General features: G+C 39.3%; 1 protein-coding gene and 1 non-coding gene across 13 annotated transcripts in view; one reads left to right on the forward strand and one right to left on the reverse strand.

The window, feature by feature from the left end:
* RABGAP1L (RAB GTPase activating protein 1 like) overlaps window positions 1-13,032 on the forward strand; it is a 775,464-nt gene that overhangs the window by 680,383 nt on the left and 82,049 nt on the right. The window lies entirely within an intron of this gene.
* Window positions 4,487-4,593, reverse strand: LOC111819925 (U6 spliceosomal RNA). The gene has a single exon (XR_002823494.1). It is a non-coding gene; the product is annotated as a U6 spliceosomal RNA (small nuclear RNA).

Genomic DNA, 13,032 nt, shown 5'->3' on the forward strand with positions numbered 1-13,032 from the left:
ATAAAAAAATTTAAAAAAATAAATAGTTAATTGGGTTAGAAATCCCATTTATACTTGATCATTTTGACTTCTGAACCAAAAGAAATACATTGATAAAATTACTTTATAAATAGAGCTGAACAGAAAGAGCTGGGCAAAAACAAATGATTCTGGCATATGAATGCATAGGAAGAAAGAGTAGTTGGAACTTTTAAATCCATTAATCTGCTTCTACCAAGAAAAATTATCGGAAATTAATGATGCTATTAAAATATGCAATGTGGACAGACTATATACAATGTAGGGTCATATAAAAACTAGGTGGACAAGTCACCTGATACATCACTTGCATGTGCAAAGTTAGTAAAGGAAATTTTAGGGACATAAAACCCTGAGATAAATGAAGCTTGTTTTAAAACATAAAAATAGTTTTGTAACCACAGTGAGGTACCATCTCACCCCGGCATTACTGGCACAAATCAAAAAAACAGGAAATAACAAATGTTGGAGAGGCTGCGGGGAGTTTGGAACTCTTATGCAGTGCTGGTGGGAATGCAAAATGATACAACCATTTTGGAAATGATATGGAGATTCTTTAAAAAGCTAGAAATAGAAATACCATACGATTCAGCAATCCCACCCCTAGGAATATATCCTAGAGAAATAAGAGTCATCACACGAATAGACATATGCACACCCATGTTCATTGCAGCATTGTTCACACTAGCAAAAAGATGGAAACAACCTAATGCCCATTAACAGATGAATGAGTAAACAAACTATGGTACATACACACAATGGCGTATTATGCAATGATAAAGAACAATGATGAATCTTTTAAGCATTTCATAACATGGATGAATCTGGAGGGCATTATGCTGAGTGAAATAACTCAATCACAAAAGGACAAATACTGTATGAGACCACTACTGTAAAAACTCATGAAAAGGTTTATACACAAAAAGAAACAATCTTTGATGGTTATGAGGGAGGGGAGGGATGGGGATGGAAAAACACTAAATAGACAATAGATAAGTGGTAACTTTGGTGAAGGGTAAGACAGTGCACAATACTGGGGAAGCCAGCACAACTTATACAAGGCAAGGTCATGGAAGCTCCATAGACACATCCAAACTCCCTGAGGGACTGCATTACTGGGCTGAAGGCTGAGGAAACCATGGTCTCAGGGGACATCTAGCTCAATTGGTATAACATAGTTTATAAAGAAAATGTTCTACATTCTACGTTGGTTAGTAGTGTCTGGGGTCTTAAAAGCCTGTGAGTAGCCATCTAAGATACTCTGCTGGTCTCACCTATTCAGAAGCAAGGTAGAATGAAGAAAACTAAAGACACAAGGGAAAGAATTAGTCCAAAGGACTAATGGACCACATCTACCACAGCCTCCGCCAGACTGAGTCCAGTACAACTAGATGGTGCCCGGCTACCACCACTGACTGCTCTGACAGGGATCACAGTAGAGGATCCTGGACAGAGCAGAGCAGGAGGAAAATGTAGAGCAAAATTTTAACTCAAAAAAAAAGACCAGACTTACTGGTCTGACAGAGACTGGAGAAACCTGAAGAGTATGGCCCCTGGATACCCTTTTAACTCGGTAATGACGTCACTCCCAAGGTTCACCCTTCAGCTAAAGTTTAGACAGGCCCATAAAACAAATGAGACTAAAGGGGCACACCAGCCCAGGGGCGAGGACTAGAAGGGAGGAGGGGACAGCAAAGCTGATAATAGAGAACCCAAGGTTGAGAAGGGAGAGTGTTGACGTATCGTGGGATTGTTAACCAATGTCATAAAACAATATGTGTACTGTTTAATGAGAAACTAGGTTTTCTGTAAATGTTCATCTAAAGTACAATAAAAAATAATTTTTTAAAAATAAAAATATAGGTTTTCCAACTTAGCACTTCGTTCAGTTTACATTTATTGAGCACCTGCTTTATGTAAGGTGCTATCCTAGGTGCTAGAACTATAAAAGGAAGTAAAACCCAAACCAGTCTTCAAATTACAGAGAACAAGAGAAAGAAAATGGGCACTAACTTTTTTTTGACATTTTATTGTGTTTTAGGTGAAAGTTTATACAGCAAATTAGTTTCACATTCAACAATTGATACACAATTTGTTCCCTGACATTGGTTGCTATCCCTGCAATGTGTCAGCACTTCCCCCATTTCCATCCTGCCTTCCCTGTTCACATCCCTCCAGTTTCCCTGCCCCTCCTTGCCTTCTTGATCTTTGCTTTTGGTCAAATGTTGCCCGTTTGGTCTCTTATAGTCGGTTGTTCTAAAGAGCACATTTCTTGCAGGTGTTATTGTTTATTTTATAGGCCAGTCTATTATTTGGCTGAAAGGTGACCTCTGAGAGTGGCTTCAGTTCCAGGTTAAAATGGTGTCTTAGGGCAATAGTCTTAGGAGTTCCTTCTACATCTATCAGTCCAGTAAGTCTGGTCTTTTTTGTGAATTTGAGTTTTGTTCTACATTTTCTTCCCATTCTAACCAGGACCTTCTACTGTGTCCCTGGTCAGAGCAGTCAGTAGTGGTAGCCAGGCACCATCTAGTTCTTTTGGTCTCAGGCTAGAGGAGGCTGCGATTCATGTGGGCCATTAGTCCTGTAGACTAATTGCTTCCTTAAGTCTTTGGTTTCCTTCAGTCTCCTTTGCTCCAGACAGGAAGAGACCAGTAGTTGTATCTTAGTTGGCTGCTCTCAAGCTTTTGAGATCTCAGATTCTACTCCCAAACTAGGATGTAGAACATTATCTTTATGAACTATGTTATGCCAGTTGACCTAGATGTCCCCCAAGACTATGGTCCTTAGCCTTCAAGCCCAGTAACTCAGTCCTGTGAAGTAATTGGATATGTTAAGAAGTTTCCATAACTGTGCCCCCCTGTGCTCTATTATATATGTGACTATATATACAGTACATACCAATATGTAATTACAGATGCCCACAACTATACCTATATATGCATGCACATGTACTCCCATGTTCTCACACTTATATAGTATACATATCTATGTAACCACTCACAGATTTTTGGTTGTTATTACTGTTGTTGCAGAACTGTGTATGTTAGATAGCATTTACCATAGGTGTCCTTTATTCTTGCATGCCTCTCAGTGTCGTCATTTACGCTGGTCACATCGTGCTAACTTCCCCCATACTGTGTATTGCCTTTCCCTTCGCCAGAATTAACATGTGTCTACTATCTATTAAGTTATTTTCTCTCCCTCTTCCTCCCATCCCTGGTAACTGTCAAAGAACATTGCTTTCTGTGTGTAAACCTATTCTTGACTTTTTATATAAGTGACATCATACGATACTTGCCCTTTTGCGATTGACTTATTTCATGCAGCATAATCTTGCAGTAACATTTAATTAATGCCTACTTTGTTCCAAAGTACTGTCCCATTTAATTATCACCGCTCCTGAGGCAAGAGGTACGTATCTAACAAATGAGGAAACTGAGGGTCAAAGAAATTAAGGAAGCTACCCAAAGCTTCAAAGCTAAGTGGCAAAGCTGGAACTTAACCTTTCAAATCTGGCTTCTGAATCCAATGGCTGTTTTTTTTTTTCCTTCCATTGCATACATCTTCTAAAATAAATTCTCTATTATTAGAGGTGCAGAAACAACAGAACAATTCTTTCTTCCTGGAGAGTTTGAGAAACTCCCCAGCATTCCCAGAGACACGTACGATAGGTATTAGTATTCCTCAGAAAGTATTTGCCTTTACTTGGAACTTCAGCACCCAGATATGCAGTAGAATTCCATAGTGTTCTGCAGTTGGGGTTGTCCCATTAAAACATTTATGAAATGTGCGTCTAGTAAAATGCAGTGGCTTTTATACTAAGATCATGAATAGAGTATGTATCCAAGTATATACAAAGAAACTCATTCAAAAAATCAGATATGAATTTTTCTGTAACAGAGTCTCCACAAATTCTGCTGTTCTATGTGAGTATTCAGTGACAGACTTTGAGATGTTTGACAGTGTAACTGGGAGATGAAAGTGTTCATGTAGGGGATGGGAAAGAATTCTGAGCAAATGAATTAGTACTGTTACCATATAAAGCCATATAGTCCTGGTGTAGATGGATAAGCAATGGATATTTGCCACAGTTTGAGACCTTTGGACTATTATGATTTCTATAGTAATATTGAAGGGAGTGTATGCAGTCTTGCAGGTGATGGCATCTGCAGATAGACTCATTTCAGGTAGAATGATCTTAGAGTTAGTTTGGGAGGCAGCTATTAAAATAGTATTGCGTATGTTGTTGTTAGCTCCCGCTTTCAGGGAGTAATTTAAAGTTTGTACTTATAAAAGATTTGAGATGCCAAAAAATTAATCGGTTTAGATCAAGTCTAAACCAAACCAAACCCATTGCTGTTGACTCAATTCTGACTCACAGTGACCCTATAGGTAGAACTGTCTCATAGGTTTTCCAAGGCTGTAAATGTTTTGTTTTGTTTTGTTTTTTCCTTTCTCTACAGCAAAAAAAAATATGGAATGCTTCCCTAATTTGCATGTCATCCTTGCTCAGGGGCCATGCTAATCTTTTCTGTATTGTTCCAGTTTTAGTATATGTGCTGCTGGAGCGAGCACTCAAGGCTGTAAATCTTTATGGAAGCAGACTGCCATATCTTTCTTCCACAGAACGAGCTGGGTTCCAACCACTGACCTTTCAGTTAGCAGCTGAGCGCTTAACCACTGTACCACCAGGGCTCCTTAGATCAAGTATATAGCCTACTTATTAGAAAGCTCTATGATAGGAGGTGGCAAGAAGTGAAGTATCAAATGATTCCACTCAGTTACAGTATGAATGGGTGGTAAAGGTCAAGCCATTAGATTGGCTGGAGATTTATTTGCTTTGGGGAAAAATCTGGGTTGAAAATGCCATATCAAGTTGAGAAACATTAGAGTGCATTTTGCTCCATTGTTGAAGGATACTGCTGTTTGGTAGGGTAGTTCAGAGAGTCTGGATTTTAATTTTTCTGTGAGGGATGTCTCATGATAGAAAACCAAGGCCATTATTTTTCTTTAGTCCAGGACCCTACTTGACTAGGATTTTGACCCTCAAAGCACTGGATTATAATTACTAGTCTGCTTTTCATAGCCCCTTTATGGTCTGCAGGCTCTTCAATGATTAGATCCTTTCAAAGACATTTTTACTTGACGAAAGGAGCATAAAAATCATAAAACATCTATTTAAGAAAGCAGATCTCTCTGTAAATTAGTAAAAGTACAAACTGTTCGGTTGAATATCTACAGAAATAGAATAATAGCTACGTTGAATGCAAATTTGTGTGAGTTGTGTGATTTTGTTACCTTCTTCGAGCCTTATCTTTTGTGAAATAGGGACTTATTCACCTACAAAGGATTTTTTGGAAGTCATCATTAATGCTTATAAAACCTGAGAATATGCTTAAAAGATTGGTGATAAATTTGTGAGCATATTATCTGCTTAATAATGACATCATCTGTCTTATTAGATTTCAAGATGTTGAAAATAGCTCATTCAGATACTCCTGTTATGTAATTGAATCATCACTTACTGTTATAAAATCAAAGCTCCCCTGCTGCTCCTATTCTTCTAAGCTGATGAATATAGAGACACGTGACTGAGCAGTAAGAAATGTTTACTGCTTGCAAATGTAGGCTGTTCTTGCCTTAATGGGGTGGAATGGAGATAAAGATGCCTTTGGATATAGTGATTTGTAAACTACTTCCAGAAAAAGGAGTTGTTCTATTCTAGATTTCCCAGTTTCCACCCTGAAGCTTCTGTGGTGTGCTGGCTAGGCTCGGAGTAATACAAAAAGCCCTGCTCATTTTAGAAATATCTTTTTATTGTGTGTTTCTGGCGCTGCTGTTCACAGTAGCTCCTACCCTTGGCAGCCCTGTTTTTGTTTTGTATGTTAAGTGAATGAGTAGGTAAATGATTGGATGTTTATATTTTAGAATTCCAAGTATAAACTGAGTTGAGTAAGCATTTATGCTTTTGTGAGCTCATTTTTAGATAAAATCAAAAACATAAAAGATTGGTCAGTGGCATTGTCCATGGCTGACAGGTGTTAATGAGACACAAGCCATATGCTCCATATGAGACAGATGATTGTGTTCTGTTCCGTTTATTATACTTCTTTTTCCTGCCAGTAGCCTCTCAAATTTTTCTCACAAAGGGACTAGGCAAGAGAATATGGATAGATTAGCTCAGACCATTGTCCTGGAAAAATAATTCAAAAGTATGCCCAAAGGATTGGCACTTGTTTCATCCTTGCATACGCTGGAACCATGTATTTGTGTGGCCATGGTGTACCAAGCCTTATTACAAAGGATATCGTAAAAAGCCAAATACGTGGTCTTTGACCTCAAGAAATTTCAATATTCTCAGAAAAGAACACACCCACATCTAGAAATGTCTTATGGCTTCAATGCCAGGTATAAACAAGTATAGATGAGCAGAGTGCCAGTTGAATCTGTTAAGAGACACTGCCAACTGAGTCTAATCAGGTAAGTTTATTTCATATGGAAAATGCATTTAATCTAAGAGATAAGTGGCAACGCTAATTAGTTGAAATTAACTGTAGATTCTAGTCTCTTCTGGATTGTTAGAAAAAGATTCATTTAAAAGTATAATTTCTTTCAGATATATATAGTCTCCATATTTTCAGATACATAGTCATTTTTAACCTAGGAACTCTTGAAAATCATTGAAATATGTGCCATTTTAATAGCATCAGCTTTTTGCTTTCACTCCCATTGTCATCTGGAATATCCCTCCTTAAGCAGCACCATTATTCAAAGTTTAATTCTTGCCTAGTGCTATATGAAAGCTTATGCCTCTTTATTATATATTATACAGACTGTACCCTTGGCTCTGTAGTACTGGTGTTCATTCATAGTCCACTCTCTGTATGTTTATTTACAAGAGTCATGTGATAAAACCATATGGCTGTAAGGATTTTGATTGTTTCCCCCAGGGGTTTTGACCTGCATATCATGTCTCTCTGGGGAGGCAGAACACTGAACCTTGTCCTTCCAGAGATAGAAGGTTTATCCCTTCCTTTGGACAGTTTCTCTTGTCCTGCCTGAAGAACCACATAGCTTTTTTTGAGATACAGTCTTCCTGATAAGATAAATGTGTTTACCAACTCCTGCTTTGAGGAAATTATACAAAGCTAACACTGTGAATTCTGTAGTAGAGAAAAGGGCACCAGTTTCTGACTTTCACCTCTTCTCCTGGTTGATGTTGCTGTGTGCCATGGAGTCAATTCTGACAAACAATGACCCCTGTATGACAGAGTAGAACTGCCCCATAGAGTTCCCTAGGCTATAATCTTTATGGGAGTAGATTGCCAGGTCTTTTCCTCCACAGAGCTGGTGGTGGGCTTGAACCACCTACTTTTCGGTTAGTTAGCAGCCACGCACTTAACCATTGTCCCACCAGGACTCCTTCCTCGTTGGTTACCTGCCACGATTCTCCTTTAAATCTGGTGGCATGTAAGCAAATGCCTAGCTTCTTTCTATAAATGAGCTGTCTGCAAAAGCATTTTCAGTACTACTTAACTGTCTTAGGAAACCCTGGTGGCATAGTGGTTAAGAGCTACAGCTGCTAACTGAAAGGTCGGCAGTTCGAATCCACCAGACGCTCCTTCGAAACCTTTTGGGCAGTTCTACTCTGTTCTGTGGGGTCGCTATGAGTCCGAATCGACTCGATGGCAACGGGTTTGGTTTTTGGTTTTTAACTGTCTCAATGTGGTTGGTTTTACTAGAGTAACTACAGGAAAGAGAAAAACAAAGAACAGATTTTTACTTAGTGCTGTTTTAATTCCAGTGGTTTATGAAATGAAAATGACTGGCAATTCATTGGTTCAGAAAATAGGTCTTGACACCCAAAAGACAGAGGCAACTTACAAAGCTTCAATAACTTTCTGGAATATTCTTTAAATATAATCACTCTAGATCATACTAGTGTCCTGGCTGGATTTCCCAGCATATTTATCTGCTAGAGATCTTAAATATTGAAAATTAATAGAAGTTATTACATAAAATTTTTCTGTAATTAGATAAGAATGTTCTTATTGCTGATCTGCAAACAGTTCATAAAAATAGGTGCTGCCTAAAGATACTTTGCAGTTGACAACTGTTGAGGAGTGAACTCCATTCTTCATTTTCTATGATGTAATTATCCTAACATACAGTAGTTTTCTCACATACAGTCCAGGATTGAGAGGTCCAAGGCTAGTAGGGCAACTCTGCCATCACCACACACTGTTTCCATCTCTGGGTCCAAGGACTGTTAGAGCTCTTGTCATTTCCCTGCCAATAGAGGAAAGGATCTAGCGCACACGTCACATTTGCTTACATCAAATTCCAGAACTTTTTCATGTGGCCACACCAAGATACAGGGTAGTCTGGGAAAGAAAATCTTTACATGAGTTGAGACTCAGGGAAGATTATTAAAGGAAGAAGCAGAGAGTGGATTTTGGGGAACAATTTCAGTTGCCTCTGCTACAGTAATACCTCTAAATGCATACGTGTAAGTCTGTGGGCACAATTTTAAAATGAGTCTGGAAAGGACTGGTGACACTTTAATAATATGGTGGACTTCCTTTCCCTCTTCACCTTCTGCAGAAAGACTGGCTAGATTTTTTTTCTCCTTTTTTTTTTTAAACAGCTTTATTGAAGTAAAATTTACTTACCATAAAATTCACTATTTTAATTATACTAAACTAAACCCATTGCTGTCAAGTCAATTCTGACACATGGCAACCCCACATGTTTCAGAGTATAACTGTGCTCTGTATGGATTTCAATGGCTGTAATATTATGGAAGTAGAAACTGAAGAAAGTTAGAACAAGTCCACAAGAGCCAAAGTACGACCTTGAGTATATCCCACCTGAATTTGGAGAACATCTCAAGAATAGATTTGATGTGTTGAACGCTAATGACCGAACACCACATGAGTTGTGGAATGACATCAAGGTTATCATACATGAAGAAAGCAAGAGGTCATTAAAAAGACACAGGCAAGAAAGAAAAGACCGAAATGGATGTCAGAAGAGACTCTGAAAGTTGCTCTTGAACATTGAGTAGCTAAAGCAAAAGGGAGAAATGATGAAGTAAAAGAACTGAACAAAAGATTTCAAAGGGTGGCTCGAGAAGACAAAGTAAAGTATTATAATGACATATGCAAAGAGCTGGAGATAGAAAACCAAAAGGGAAGAACACACTCAGCGTTTCTCAAGCTGAAAGAACTGAAGAAAATATTCAAGCCTCGAGTTGCAATAGTGAAGGATTCTAAGGGGAAAATATTAAATGATGCAGGAAGCATCAAAAGAAGATGGAAGGAATACACATAGTCATTATACCAAAAAGAACTGGTCAGTGTTCAGCTATTTCAGGAGGTAACATATGGTCAGGAACCGATGGTACTGAAGGAAGAAGTCCAAGCTGCACTGAAGGCATTGGCAAAAAACAAGGCCCCAGGAAATGACGGAATATCAATTGAGATGTTTCAACAAATGGATGCAGCCCTGGAAATGCTCACTGGTCTATGCCAAGAAATTAGGAAGACAGCTACCTGGCCAGCCGACTGAGAGAGATCCATATTTATGCCTATTCCCAAGAAAGGTGATCCAACGAAATGCGAAAATTATCAAACAATATCAGTAATATCACACACAAGTAAAATTTTACTGAAGATCATTCAGAAGCGGCTGCAGCAGTATATCGACAGGGAGCTGCCAGAAATTCAGGCCAGATTCAGAGGACGTGGAACCAGGGATATCATTGCTGATGTCAGATGGATCCTGGCTGAAAGCAGAGAATATCAGATGTTTACCTGTGTTTTACTGACTATGCAAAGGCATTCGACTGTGTGGATCATAATAAATTATGGATAACATTGCAAAGAATGGGAATTCCAGAACTCTTAATTGTGCTCATGAGGAACCTGTATATGGATCAAGAGGCAGTCATTCAGACAGAACAAGAGGATACTGTGTGGTTTAAAGCAAGACAGGTGTGTGTCAGGGTTGTATCCTTTCACCGTACCTATTCAATCTGTATGCTGAGCAAATAAACCGAGAAGCTGGACTGTATATGAAGAACAACAGGGCATCGGGATTGGAGGAGGACTCATTCACAACCTGCGTTATGCAGATGATTACAACCTTGCTTGCTGAAAGTGAAGAGGACTTGAAGCACTTTCTGATGAAGATCAAAGACCACAGCCTGCAGTATGGATTACACCTCAACGTAAAGAAAACAAAAAACCTTACAACTGGACCAATAAGCAACATCATGATAAACGGAGAAAAGATTGAAGTTGTCAAGGATTTCATTTTACTTGGATCCACAATCAACACCCATGGAAACAGCAGTCAAGAAATCAAACAACATATTGCATTGGGAAATCTGCTGCAAAAGACCTCTTTAAAGTGTTGAAAAGCGAAGATGTCACCTTTAAGACTAAGGTGCGCCTGACCCAAGCCATGGTATTTTCAATCGCATAATATGCATGCGAAAGCTGGACAGTGAATAAGGAAGGCCAAAGAATTGACGCCTTTGAATTGTGGTGTTGGTGAAGAATATTGAATATACCATGGACTGCCAGAAGAACGAACAAATCTGTCTTGGAAGAAGTACAACAAGAATGCTCCTTAGAAGCAAGGATGACGAGACTATGTCTTACATACTTTGGAAATGTTGTCAGGAGGGATCAGTCCCTGGAAAAGGACATCATGTTTGGTAAAGTACAGGGTCATCGAAAAAGAGGAAGACTCTTAACAAGATGGATTGACACAGTGGCTGCAGCAAAGGGCTCAAGCATAATAATGATTGTGAGCATGGCCCAGGACCGGGCAGTGTTTTCGTTCTGTAGTATGTAGGGTTGCTACGCGTCGGAACCTACTCCACAGCACCTATCAATGACAACAACAGATCACCAGGCCTTTCTTCATGGCATTGCTGGGTGGATTCAAACTGCCAGCCTTTGGGTTGATACCTGAGCACAAGCCGTTTACACCACCCAGGAAACTTTTTAAGTATACTATCCAGTGGTATTTAGTGAATTTATAGAGTTATGCATCCATCACCATAATTCAGTTTTAGAACATGTTTATTACCCTCCAGAGTTCTTTCATGCTTATTTGCAGTCAGTCTGCATCCTACCCCCAGACTCAGTCAACCAGTAATCTATTTTTTCTGGAAATTTCATATGGATGGAATCATAAAACAAAACGTGTCTTTCGTGTCTGACTTCTTTTACTTAGCATGATGTTTTTGAAGTGCGTTTGCGCCACAGTGTAAATCAATAGTTTGTTCCTTTTTATTGGAGATAATTATTCCATTGTATAGCTGTCTCACATTTTGTTTATCCATTCACCAGTTGATGGACTTTTGACGTATTTCCAGTTTGGGGCTACTATGAATAACGCTTCTGTGAAAACTCCCATACAAGTTTTTGTGTGAACATATGTTTTCGTTTCTCTTGGGTAGATGCCTAGGAGTAGGATTGCTGAGTCATAGTCATATAGTAAGTTTATGTTTAACTTTTTAAGAAACTATCAAACGGTTTTCGAAAGTGGCTATAACATTTTACATTCCCACCAGCGATGTAGGAAGCTTCCAGTTTTTCCATACCCACTTGATGTTGTCAGTCTTTTGTTTTACTTTAGGTGAAGGTTTACAGAGAGAGCAAATTAGTGTCTCAATAAACAGTTAATACACATATTGTTTTGTGACATTGGTTGCCAGCCCCACGACATGTCAACACTCTCACCTTCTCAACCTTGGGTTCCCCATTACCACCTTTCCTGTCCCCTGCTGCCTTCTCATTTTTGCCCCTGGGCCGGTGTGCCCACTTTATCTCGTTTTGTTTTATGGGCCTCTCTAATCTTTGGCTGAAGGGTGAACCTCAGGAGTGACTTCAGTACTGAGTTAAAAGGGGGCTATATTCTTGGGGTTTCTCCAGTCTCTGTCAGATCAGTAAGTCTGGTCTGTTTTTTGTGAGCTAGAGTTTTGTTCCACATTTTTCTCCAGCTCTGTCTGGGACCTTCTACTGTGATCCCTGTCGGAGCAGCCAGGCACCATCTAGTTGTAGTGGACTCAGTCTGGTGGAGGCCATAGTAGATGTGGTCCATTAGTCCTTTGGACTAATCTTTCCCTTGTATCTTTAATTTTCTTCATTCTTCCTTGCTCCTGAAGGGATGAGACCAGTGGAGTATCATAGATGGCTGCTCACAGGCTTTTTAAGACCCCAGATGCTACTCACCAAAGTAGGATGTGGAACATTTTCTTTATAAACTGTGTTATGCCAATTGAGCTAGATGTCCCCCGAGACCATCGTCCCCAGCTCTCAGCCCAGTAATTCAATCCCTCAGGGGGTTTGGATGTGCCTGTGGAGCTTCCATGACCTTGCCTCGGACAAGCTGTGCTGGCTTCCCCCGTATTGTGTACTGTCTTACCCTTCACCAAAGTTACCACTTATCTATTGTCTATTTAGTGTTTTTCCATCCCCATCCCTCCGTCATAACCATCAAAGATTGTTTCTTTCTGAGTGTAAACATTTTCATGAGTTTTTATATTAGTGGTCTCATACAATATTTGTCCTTTTGTGATTGACTTATTCCACTCAGCATAATGCCCTCCAGATTGATCCATGTTGTGAGATGTTTCACAGATTGATTATTGTTCTTTATCATTGGGTAGTATTCCATTGTGTGTATGGACTGTAGTTTGTTTATCCATTCATCTGTTGATGGGCACTTAGGTTGTTTCCATCTTTTTGCTATTGTGACTAGTGCTTCAGTGAACATGGGTGTGCATATGTCTATCCTATGATGGCCCTTATTTCTCTAGGATATATTCCTAGGAATGGTATTGCTGGATCACATGGTATTTCTGTTTCTAGCTTTTTTAGGAAGCACCATATCGTTTTCCAAAATGGTTGTATCATTTTGTATTCCCACCAGCAGCGCATAAGAGTTCCAATCTCCCCACAGCCTCTCCAACGTTTGTTATTTTCTGTTTTTTTTTTT

The sequence above is a fragment of the Trichechus manatus genome, unplaced genomic scaffold, assembly GCF_000243295.1.
Source record: "Trichechus manatus latirostris isolate Lorelei unplaced genomic scaffold, TriManLat1.0 scaffold00021, whole genome shotgun sequence".
In the NCBI taxonomy this organism is placed as follows: Eukaryota; Metazoa; Chordata; class Mammalia; order Sirenia; family Trichechidae; genus Trichechus; species Trichechus manatus.